The sequence below is a fragment of the Dufourea novaeangliae genome, unplaced genomic scaffold (genome assembly GCF_001272555.1).
Source record: "Dufourea novaeangliae isolate 0120121106 unplaced genomic scaffold, ASM127255v1 scaffold287, whole genome shotgun sequence".
NCBI lineage: Eukaryota > Metazoa > Arthropoda > Insecta > Hymenoptera > Halictidae > Dufourea > Dufourea novaeangliae.
In genome coordinates this window covers 106,248-119,529 of record NW_015374165.1, presented here as the reverse complement: position 1 = coordinate 119,529, position 13,282 = coordinate 106,248, and the positions used below count along the sequence as shown (strand labels likewise).

Sequence of the window (13,282 nt, the reverse complement as noted above, 5' to 3'; positions counted from 1 at the left end):
GACGTTTCTCCCAGTCGCTTGGGTTTTTGGTAACGACCGCTAGGTGGCGAGTTTTCTCGCAAGCGATAATTGCAGCCTTTGGCTACTTAAGGGGCTTCGCCGAGGAGCAACCCAGGCGTCTGGGGTAGGGGTCGTTTACCGTCAGCCCCACTGACAAGTCTTGGTAAACGATTCCCGAGACGAAACGCTATATTTTTGATCCGCCTACACATATTATGCTGTAAGAAGGACACTTCCAGTCTCTGCTATTAGAATTGTTTATTGTCTATTCTTTATCGTAACTTAGTAGTTGTACAATACATTTTCGGAATGATCCCTTTACGTCAGAATGTTATTATAAATTTTGTTACTCTAGCTTTCAGAGATTATTATACATTCACAAGATTATGTTATTATACATTTTGCAATAATTTGAGGCAAACCGGTATCCTCGTCAATGTTTGCCAAAAAAAGAAATAGTGAATATGATCAGGCCTAACAGCTGAATTCTATTAAAAATTCGATGGAACGTTCAAAATTGATTTTCTTGAAAATAAGAACCTCATCTAACTAGAGAAGGCACTGAAGTGTTCCCCTCCGATTTTGATGGAACTTCGTATGTCTGTTAAGCAGTCAGAAATAAGGGATACGTCATGTATCTCCTCTGGTTTTTGAGATAGCACTTTCGGCTCGAAACTTCGAGTGGCGGTTTCACCTATTAAAGTCGCGCCTCAGCCGATAAAAAAAATACGTATCTCTTACTTTTGACTGGTTAACAGACATACGAAGTTTCATCAAAATCGAAGAGGGGCACTTCCATGCCTTCCCTTGTAAGTGCTATATTTTTGACTAACTGATACGTATGTCGTATACGTGGAATTACCATGTCCGCGACAGTACTACAATTTTCAATACAATTAATAAATTGTACAGAAATGTTATCTACAATTCAAAAGAAATGATTCTCGGCACAGTATTATCTGCATAGCTGAAAGCATGAAGAATCACTGAACAATATTAATACAAACACGCGAAAGGATTCGAATGTCTTCGAACTTGATACCCAATACTTCAGTAAACGATCTTATGTCACGATTATCTGATTACTTGTATTAAAGTCGTAACATATAATTTTTAGATTTATGTATGTTAAGATTGAAAAATGTTCAGCAGTACCAACACTATGAAGCACGTGTTAAAGCAGCAATTGTACGATAAGTAGAATTCAAATAAATAATACTGTAACACGATTAAGCGTAAGTATTATAAATTACAGTCCCGTTCACGGAACTGTTTTTTCTTTCATTTTTCATGCATGAAATGTTAATGACAGATAAAGAGAACATATGATGTATGGTAAAATTATATGATTAGTAGGAATAAATTAAATTTGTTATATATAACGTTACAAAATTATGGAAACATGAGTATGTTTTTTAAACAGTTTTGTTTTTTAAACAGTCAATTGTTAGAATTATATAAGAGGGTAATTAGTTTAATATTACAACTATACACATATAAAATTAAGTATTGAAAATATTGAAGTATGAGTTTTGTGAGTTCCTTGCATTGAGAAATTTGCAACAATTGGCCTCGTTTTCTTCGTATATATGTAAATAATTGAAACTTCTTATTCACATTAAATAAAAACCTTACCACGAATAAAGAGAAGAAATTTATTATACAAAATAAACCAGACAATATACTTCCAAAACCTGTTAGAGTGATTATAATTATTAACAGGTTTTATGAATAGTATACAGAAACAGATATACCAGCCAAAGAGATGTAGTTTAATCACATATGTGGGTAAATAAGCTAAAAGAAAATAATTTTAAATTAATATTATGCAATACATTCTTCAACCTTTTAACGCATGGTTTTTTCGCAGCGTAATACCGTTTGCTCGAGTAAATTCGAGTGCGCGCGTTTGTGGACGGAACCAGGTTATTAGTCATAGGGGACAACATTTATTTCAAGGTTTCTTAATATTACATTAACCCGATTTTAGAATCATTTTTACGTACAAAATATTAGTTAATATAATGTTATTTACTCGGGGGAGGGGGGGGGGGGCTGCCCTTCCTTAGAAGAAAAAAATGGGATTTTTTCCAAATCGGAGGATTTGCCCCTCCGCTTTGCCCATGTGTGCGTTAAGGAGGTAATATTGAGAAGCCAAAATACCATTACATATATACTTTCCTCTCTTCTCCCTTCCCGACACATGAGACCCACTACTTGTTCGTGGTTCCCATGAAGCAATGATCCTTCTCTTTTGTACATACTTCACGAAAAAACAAATTCATGCTTCTAAATAGGATTATTACGAAGATCATCCATCCCAGGCATCGTGTACAAAAGTGATTAATTTAATTTTATTAATTTATATATTGTTTCGCTAAATGTAGAAATATGTAAGATCGTATAATATATGTATTCAACAAAGGAAATACAATAATTCACAGTGTAAGTTACTCTTTCACAGAAAAAACTTCGAAAATATCGGTTCTTGAATTTTTTAACTACACGTATGCATCAAGAATTTCGCACCACACATTAATGTTGAATCTTAACTGATTGTTTGTACTTTTTCTAACAATAAGATATGGATTTTTTGTGGACCAGATGTGCTCAATATGTCAATTAAGCATTTCATTATTAGGAAAGGTACATTCATCGTTAAGTACGATAGTGGTGTGATGATTCAACGCTAATAGATATAGTAATTGTCTAAAAGGTGAAATATCTCATCAAGTGTTGTGTTTTCAAGTACCTTACTTTACACTTTTTATACACAGAATGACATGAGGAATCGATTTGTGCAAAAAAATCGTAGTGTTCCATTAAAAAAAAGAATGCAATTATATTTATCAAGTACACCGATGCACTTCTAAAAAAGATCATACAGTGGGTGTAAAAAGTATTCGTACACCCTTTAAACCGGAACAACTCTTTTAAAATTGGTCCAAATGACTTGAGTTTTTTTGTGAAGTTAGAGACATTAATTTACTAAATGATGTGAAAAAAAAATTTGAAAAAGTTGCAAATGGTCCGAATCGCGAAGAAAATATTAAAGATCGTGTTTTATAACTTTTTAATCTGAGGTTATAATGAAAATTTAATAAATACATATCGAAGATTTATGTTAGTTATATACATGTTGAACATTTCATCAAAATCGGTTAACGTTGCTACGAGATACAAACGATTAAAAATGTTGAAAATCGTAGTTTTTCCCGACTTTCGATCTACAACTGTAGTAAATCCAACAATTCTCACATCTTTTGATGTCTGTCGCTCGTTTCTGTATTAACCGATTTCAATGAAAGTTTCAGTATGTACATAACTAACATAAATCTTCGATATGTATTTATTAAATTTTCATTATAGCCTCAGATTAAAAAGTTGTAAAACACGATCTTTAATATTTTCTTCGCGATTCGGACCAATTGCAACTTTTTCAAAATTTTTTTTCACATCATTTAGTAAATTAATGTCTCTAACTTCACAAAAAAACTCAAGTCATTTGGACCAATTTTAAAAGAGTTGTTCCGGTTTAAAGGGTGTACGAATACTTTTTACACTCACTGTATATTCGAATAATAATAGATGTAACTTGAACAATACAAAATTTTCCACTACGATTATTTTCTAATTTCACTTGAAATAGAGTTATAGCCTGGTCTGGTTGTAAGAATCACCCGGTATATCCCTACGTGCTATGTGTTCGGTAACGGTCTTCATCCTCACACGCTGTACGCTGAGCGTTGTTGGGGTTGCAAGTTTGAGAAAACTCGACCGAAGGATATCTTTAAAATTTAGGTGTTGTGATTCGAGAGTAAGACCCTGAAGAAGCCATCCTCTTCTTCCATTTTTATATTTAAAAAATCTAGTTCTGTTTGGAAAATTAAATCTCAACTCGTCTCCAACACATTTGTACCTTTGTGTATCGGTTTGTATTTTTTATCTCGCACGAGTAACATCAGCGTTCGAGGTTGCGAACGTAGAAATATAATTTTATTTTACACGAAAATGTCCGCTCGGTATGACTGTCCTCGACAAAATACTTTGGAACTTCCACTTCTCTCTCCAAGACCTCCTCGGGTCTCCCTTTTTTTCTCCATCTGCGGGCTCTTAGTTTATACATATGAGTTTATGTATATGAGTTTCCAATGACCCAACATCTAGACTGAAGCGTCGTCTAATTCGGTCAACGAATTACCGATAAGCACGAGCCATCGTAGGACGAAAATGGGAACAAGTGGTTATTGTTAAAACTCGCTCTCACAAAATATAATACTGAGGCAATAGCGCCGAGGATTTTGCGACGCAAAATAAAATTTACATATTCTTACGAAAAATTTCTATATTCGCATAATTTCTTTCCTGTATTTAAAAAAAATATCTGCTTGATAATACTTTGTACACCCATACCTCGCTATACGGCCGCTCTTTATACGGCATTGTGCTATAACGGCCTTTTTCAGTTATAGCACTTTTTCGATTTACGGCCCACAATGTTTCGTTATACGGCCAAAAAAATGCATTTTTATAGGAAATAAAAAAAATAAATGCTTTATGAACTAAAAACTATATTATTTTATAAAAAATTGGAGCAGATCCAATCAAATTTGTATGGGTTTGTATCAAAATAATTGATTCGTTAAACGGCTTTTCGCTTAACGGCCAACTTTTCTGAAACGTATCTAGGCCGTAAAGTGAGGTATGGGTGTATTGTAATTCAAACTGTTAAAAAAATGTTCCATACCTACCTAAAACGAAGTGCTCGATATTATGCTTTCAAAATGGTAATAGTATTGTAAGAAATAAATAATAACGATTATAGGTCGCTAACTTAAAAGTGATACAGTTAGAAATCGTGGAAATTATGTATTAAACTTCCATTTTCTATCGGTTTTAAGAAAAGATTTAGTTTTAAAATATCGGGTGTTGCTTCAATCAACACGTTACGCCTAACAGTAAGCCGTTACATATCTGGAATTTATCGAGGTTCTCGATATTAATTGAATCACGTCACTGGGTAGATTTGGAAAGATTTATCACGGAAACGCGTTTCGCGCTTATCAATTTTACATCTGTCAATGATTATCAATGTTCACAACATTTCGCGAAGTCACAAAGCTAGATCAGAGAATTCGTTCTCCTTTAATGAATATTCTACACGTACCGCGACTAAACTGATTCAAGCTGATGAAAATTGCGGGACTTCTCAGAACGATCTGCTCTCGAAACCGACAAAGAGTGACTCACACGAGTTCACTTTTATTACCCGACGAAGCGTAGTAGTTTCGCGCGTTACGTCACTTTTACGTTCCTTTTTGCCATACGTCTGCTCGCCTCGGATTACGCTCAAGGACTGGCCGATATTCAACACCAGAATTTACGATTTACCTGAAAAACCTGGTTAAAGCCGGCAATTTCATAAAGGAGTCACTAAACCACTTATTTCTCTCCATTTAGGACAGGCCATCTAGTGTTTTTGCATTAATGGCGATTGTAGACTATTCAGACACCAGTAAAGAATAGAATTATCGAGAATGCTGGAATACGCTTAATTTTTTAACGATGTAATTCTTCATGTATTAACTTTCTTATAATGTTCATTTTAGACATCTAGTTAATCCCGTAATATAAAATTACGTGGTGCAGTTCTTGAGATGAGTAACATCAATATACCTATGTATAAAATTAACAAATATCAATATACTCGAATATAAGAAACATTATTCACTTATTGAAACATTGTTACTTTTTAAAGTTTCGCAAACTTTGACAAAAATTTAGTTCATAGGATGTCTTGCCTTAGGAATTAATGTAAATAACGCAACAGCTGATTTCTTATTAGATGGATCCCATAAAGGAAAGTGTATACGAAATTTTTGTTACCGAATATAAACATTTTTACTCATTTCATATTGTTTTGGTCGTACGCCAGAATCAATTCAGGTGTACATGATAGCATGACTTGGAAATGTTCTTGAGCCTACGCGTGCTGTATTACGTCATTTTATGATTCATGAACGAAAATATACAAGTTTGCCAAATAAAAGTTTGGAAATTATAGAAGACTGTTGTATTGTACGTTATAATAAAGACATGTATATCATATAAAGGAGTAATTATACGGAATAGGGGCAACCTAACCAATTCCAATCACCGTGAAATATGTATATTGTCAAGGTCAACATTCTGCGCATTTTTATCCTATACCTCCATATAACCGCGACTCGGCCTGAGTTTCAGAAATACACACAAAAATATTTGGTAATAATTCGGAATAGGGACGACCTCATCGATTTCAATGACCTTGATAACATGTTCCAAGGTCATTGAAATCTGTGAGGTCGCCCCAACACCAAATAATTACTTGTAAAAGGAATGGTATACAAGTCACAAATATTTCATTTATAGGTAAATATCAGTCTTTATCTTTCAAAAGATTAATAGTGAAATTTTGTAAAACGGTGAAGAATCCATAAATATTTGATTTAGATTAAGTTGTTGCTCTTTAGATAAATGAAGCTTTCTCTCTGTACGCACTTATAATTCTTAACAGGTTGAATGCCACGCCAATTTTACCGGGATTGTCCGTGGCGCCACGATGAACTTTCTATTTAGCGATACATATAATGTTGAAATATTATCTACAATAGATAATTTACAACGTATAAACATGATTGGCATGTTAATTTCGGCGGGGGTCACCGGTGACCCCCGTGGCGCTGGAGTACGATTTCGCGCGACTGTCATTTATCTCAAATTGTGTCTTTGCATTGTTCAGTAATACTGTTACGATTTTATTATTTTTGAGACTGTTAACAATCAGTCGTGATCATGAAGCTGAAGTTTCCATTTCTCCACATGAAAGGTTGCTGAAAAAACCACGACATGAATTAAAAGCAATGCCGGGAAAAGCTCGAACGGCGCGAAGATTTTGCAAAATTTGTTATAAAAAAAATTCAAAGAAGCTAGGAAGAATAATTGCAAAAAACTGTACCAAAAAAATCGTGACATATTGTAAAGACTGTGCTGGTTCACCCTTCCTTTGTTTAGAATGTTTTAATACGACACATCGTAACGTGCGCGCATAATAAAACTATATTAAATGTATAAATAAAACTATTTTCAAATGTTTTATACTGCATTCATTTCTTCAGACCACTACATCAACGATGATAATAATAAGAAATTATAAGTGTTGTCTTTTGTCTACCTTTCTTATTTTTTTTTCAATCCGGGCACGTCGGTCACCGGTGGCCCCCATGGCGTCACAGCCAAGTTAAGTGCCGGTCACCGGTGACCCCCGTGGCATTCAACCTGTTAAAAATATCATATAATTTATGGGCAATTATTTACGTATGTTAATAGTTTTTATAAGAAATATTTTTTGAACAATTGATTCCCACCTGACACACGGGATCGATCGATGACCTAGTTAAATTTAATGAATGAAATAAAATAAAACGAATGAAATCAAGACGTGAAGCAATTGAAGAGCGCACTTCTCAAGTAGAATAACCCGCTTCAAACACAATTTCGTCTTAGTTTTGCATGTAGGTGGCACCCTGTGGAAGTGTCCCATATGTTTATTAATACCTTATACATAGAACTTCAGTTCTCTGTAAAGTATTGTAAAGTAAAAAGCTGAAGAAAACTTGGTCATATTGGATTCCGAAATTAAGACTAGTATCTTATCTAAACATTATCCGTAATCACTGTTCTGTCGTTTTACTTGAATAGACGTTTAAATAAAAGGTACGCACGCACAGGGAACAACGAGAGTATTAGGACTCTAGAATGCTTAATAGATCGTTCTATGTACGCAACTTATGCAATTATTAAATTAGACTGAAACAAGTTGTAAATGAATTAGTAGAAATACATTAAATAGATGCTGATTTGAACAAAAAAATAAAGGGATAGACAAAGAAACTATTTAAAAAATGATGCAACAATGTAGAGATATGGAAACCTATCGTTCGAATATTTGACATCGTAAGTAAAGTTTTAACTACTACTTTGTGTACTTTGTGTGAGTGTGCACATGCGCGCGTGTGTGTTATAAAACTTAAAAACAAAACTTAAATTAGAAATTTGCGATGTTACAGTGTAAATTTTTAGTAACACGGCTAATAAACTGGTAAGAAGAAATTGTTGGGTACGTTCAGCGCACAAAATGAAGAAACCATGTGCACACATGTGAACAACTTGAAAAATTTTTTACATAGATATTGACGAATGTTTTCAGAAATATTTACCAAAATAAAAATATAATAACTCGTATAATTTTGTGATATGTGTAATATACTACTTTGCTCTTTATTTCATTCAATCATATGTAATAAATATAATATAAAAGCTAACAGTCGATACTCAAAATGACTTTTGACCCATGTTTACGTCTTATGTTTTGTGGAGAAGAGGCAAGGTGTATTGTCTGCAATGTCTAGAGAATGCGGGTAAATGTCTTGTAAATAGCATGTAATAAAAAATAATAAATAACGTATCTACTAAATATTTATATGTGTTTTTAATACATGCCCTTCTTCTAAATTCTAAACGAAAAACTAGAGGACTGCAATGCCCTTGCTCATGGGGTTCCATCACCTTGCACGGAATGAAATTGAGCCAAAATTACTAAACGAAACCATCCGAAATTTCAATCCTACGAACATTCGTAAGATTTAAGAAACCGACAGTCCTAGAACATGCGATATTTAAGTCTTGCAAATATCCTAGGGATGTCCAAAATGGACGTAGGACATTCGGATATAAACTGGAGATGAAAGAGACGTCCATTGGATGTATGGTGCTATCTGGGTTTGTTCTTCCATGAATAAATAAATTGAATCGTTTAATTAAGTTTTGTTGGAAACGGGGTATACCAGGATACCCGGCGTTCACGATTGTAGTATGTAACTACCTATTTACGGGAATTGCTATTCACTTTCTTCGGGGACGTAATGACGCGCCTCGTTCCGCGCGTTAAATGAGCCATTATCCACGTGGCTATCGTATCTGTTGTTTCGAAACGGTATTTTAAGGGAAATGTTCCCCGTATTATCGTATCACAACCTATTGTAGGGTAGGCAACACTGTTCTTTTTATGTATGTCGGCCGCCCCCTTCAGTTCGCACACTGATGTAAAACGTAGTTTCGCGTGATTCCATGCAGTTGCATGCCGAATACCGGTTCGTGATCGGGTCTCCGTTTAACACGGAATTCACAATTGCATTCTTCACGACGACCTTTGATTCAGAAGCGAGGGAACACGAAACCTTGGACACCTCCTAAATGATATTGCTTTGCATTTAAATGCATTTGTAGCATTAATAAGGATCACTTATTTATTAGCTGTGTCAATGAGCAATCGACTACATACTTTATTCTAATGCGAAATTCAGTATACTTATTTCTGTGGAAATTAAATACTTACATGAAACGTAACGTTCGCTATTGGTGTCTGATAACTTAAAAACGTAATGAATTTTTGACTTTATACATTTTGTAAATTTCATTAATAATGCTTCGTTAATAATGTTCGTTAGCTAATTTGTGCATTACTACATATGTTACATAATATAGAGGTTGCCTTACCTAAATATATCCACCTGTGTGTCTCCTTGAATTGTGATGATACAGAAAATGTTTTATATGCAATTTAAACGGTATCAAAGAACGAATACGCCACAATGAATATTTTTGTCCCATGGTCATTTCTTTCGTGGCTTTCAAGGTACGCGATGTTCTTTCACATACAAGCACATATTTTTTCCCATGCACATTAGAATACGTTCACAGATGTATAATGTCATAGCCTTGAGGCAAACTTTTACACCAAAGATTGAACTTAAACATGACATTTATTTCCATTGAGATCGCAGGTTTTAGCAATGATGGGCAAGAACTTGTGAATGTCAATAAACATTTTCAAAACGCCTATCACTCACTTTCTTAGTTACAGTAGACTCACGTTAAAGTAGCGATGCGGGGCTCTCGAGGCGAGTTTCTTCTGGAAACGCTTCTTTAACGCGAGCCAATGAGCACGCAGGATCTCGTAGCAGTTCGGTCGATCCACCAATTGCATCAGAACTTTGGTTATAGATGGCGACCGATAGCGGGGTGCGCGCACGTGTGTAAGTAATGCGTGTGAGCTGGGGCGTTCCTGCCGCTACTTTAACGTGCGCTACTTTAACGTGAGTCTACTGTACCCATTGAACTCTACAATATACCTGCAACGATAAGAGAGTACGGAAAACCCTAGATGAGCCGGCGTGGCGCCGATGGAGATTGGTAGTTTCGAAGGTATTTCTCAGTACCTCCCTTTCCTGTACTTACTATCCTGTAGCAAATTTGGGTATAGGCAGATATAGATGCTACTGTACGTTCAGAAAAGATGTGTGTAAGAGTGAAATAGGGATACCTCTCACGTAGTGTTCTGTCTAACAAGCCGACGTCACCTCGAATACTCACAGTTATCGTTCCAGGTATAGAGTTCAATGACTGTACCATCTTAACCCCTTGCCTTACGAGTTACTTTCAAAGAAACGTGCGTGTATAGACAATTTAATTTAGCGCAACTCTATGTGTGGAGTTATTACAAAACGCCTAGTACCGTTATCTGCAATGAAACCATTTAGATAGGAAAGAAGTCAAGAGAATGTGCAAATATCATTATAATTTTTTTTTTGCAAGTTAGAAGAAATTTATATGGTTTTTAAGCATTTAAATATGCGACGAGCGTCGCCCGTCAAAGTCGAGTTTGGCACAGAAAATGTATGCGGACGAGACTCGTCATTTCTACTTAAGGGGTTAATAAGTGTTCAAAATAGTGTCCTTCCATAACAATACATTGAAACAAGCAATAAGATATTGCAATGATCTTTGATTGTTTCAAGATTAAGGGCAGTATAAGCTGGAAAACTACGGAAAAAAAATGACCTTGGGATAAAGATATTCTGAACGGTGTATTGGCTCTTTTTTAATTTGAGTGGCTACGTTTAGGCAAGACGCTCTGTATATAGTTACTACTTTGGTCATTTAAACTGGATTACGTTTTCAGAATATGTAGATGCAGGTCCGTAGATTTCCATACGAACATTGTGAATGCGTTCTGCGACAGTTAATAAGATGAAATAAAATACATAATATTAATACAGCAGTTGAGTTCTGTTATTATCGTATGTTAAATTTGTTTTCAATTCTTTGGATGTTTAATTACAGTGTTTGATGTTTTGAAATTTAAGTTCTAATTAAAGTATTGTCTGCAGTCACTATACTTCGTTTCAACATTTTGTTTTATTATATAAAACAATTTTAAGATAACAAACGTCCCTCCCGCTTCAGATGAGCAGAGGTATGGTATGTGAATTTTTTCTGTTACGAAGTATTGTATACACATTTTAGATTACAATCTCACGATGCTTTGCAGCAGTCATGTTACGAAAAAGTTTAGATACAGCGACTTTTAATCCCTCAGTTTTCAACAATTAAAACTTATGCTATTATAAAGTAATTTCAATTGCACTATCTAGATTTATATAGAATCTGAAACGTGTGAAACATCTAAATACTTGTAAGTTTAAAAAAAATGAGATATCTCGTTAATTATTGAGTTTTCAATGGCCTTACTGTATACCTTTAGATCCGTTTAAAAGAAAGTGTTATTGCACTTTGTAGATGCACTTGCGAGAAATATTGTGTCCCAGGCTGCTAGAGCTTGTTAAAAAGTGCAAAATTGTCCCCTAGGATTGTTTCCTAACTTCACTTGGAACAGACCTATAGCTCGGCCGAATTGCTGGAGGAGTCAGCCTGTATACTTTTACAATCATGTGTAGCATTAAATATACATACATACACACAAGTTAGGTTTACCTTCTCCATGAAGTAGAAGCGAGAGAGTTCTTGATTGTATTGAAATTCGTGCTTACTATGGAAGAACCTTGTATGTAAAAGACTTATTGGATAAAAAAACTGCACATTTAATACTGTTCAACATTAAGTGCACATGTAAGTAGTTTACTATCTGTTTCTTAATTTCAGTATACTTTATCCTTATTAAAAAGATAACGTTCTCATTCCTACTATCTTATGGAATATGAAATACCATTATTACTACGTATTGTTTGTATATAATGTGCTAAAGCCATCTGTAAATTAGTGTATAAATTCAAAATTTTTTCATACATATTTTGGAAGTGTTACATACCAGATTCCACCACAGTGAGAAAACATTCAAAAAGATAACAATAGATGAATGTATTGAACTGTTTACACTGCATACATTATAAGCATACATTAGTGTTCATAAGTCATCCGGCACTTACGTCTGGTTTGTAAGGATATAATATAAATGAATAACTAACGGAAGAAGATTAACACCAACTTACGTTTTGTATTGCTAACGAATATAAATTAAATATACTACTGCATCTTACGAATAATCATTATTTTGTTTTAGCCAACATAATCACTTCGATTAGGAACGATTGATCGACCTGATTTTGACAATCTGCTGGTAAATATTTGTAAACTCTGAAATTTCATCCTTAACCTACAAGATACGTTTTCCTTATTTCCTTGTCTGTTAAATGTTTTAATTTCTCGATAGAAATTGTATCTGATTACTAATTTACAACAAATTTATGACTATTTTACAACTATTGTACAATGAATAAGAATTTGATCTAAAAAAACAGAAAGGTCTATGTTAAAAAGTATTCATCAATGAATACAAATTTTTTCTATAATGATGGAAAAAATAAAACCGTATAGTTATTCTTATTCAAGATAACTATTAGCAAGAAATTAATATCTTTGTGTCTTTTCACGAAATATAAACTGAGAAAATTAAATTTTGTATCAGATGAAGTGTTCAATTATAACCAGGCATTGAAGAAAGTTTCGACAACTATCATTATCATATTTTTTGTTTAGCTGCTTAAAAATGTTTTAATACCCTGTCATACTGTGTACATAATTTCTGTGAAACTTTCAATTTCATTGGACATTACATTATTGTATATTTTAAAGTAAATAACAATATTATTATTATGTTGTTGATACCTTTATCAAATATCGTCAATTTTTCTGTAACATTTCTTTATCATATTTGTACGTTACAGTATTTCTTTACAATGACCATATTAACTTATTTGATTAAATAATTTTGCTAGGTACAGTAGCTTCAGATTCGCTTGAATGATTCTGATATACAGGGTGTCCCAAAAAGATGGGACAATCCGCAACATGCATATTCCTCATGCAGATGCAAATTGAAAAG

General features: G+C 34.1%; 1 protein-coding gene across 1 annotated transcript in view; it reads right to left on the bottom strand.

The window, feature by feature from the left end:
- The window catches only part of LOC107192017 (echinoderm microtubule-associated protein-like 2), a 146,145-nt gene that overhangs the window by 73,651 nt on the left and 59,212 nt on the right, over positions 1-13,282 (bottom strand). The window lies entirely within an intron of this gene.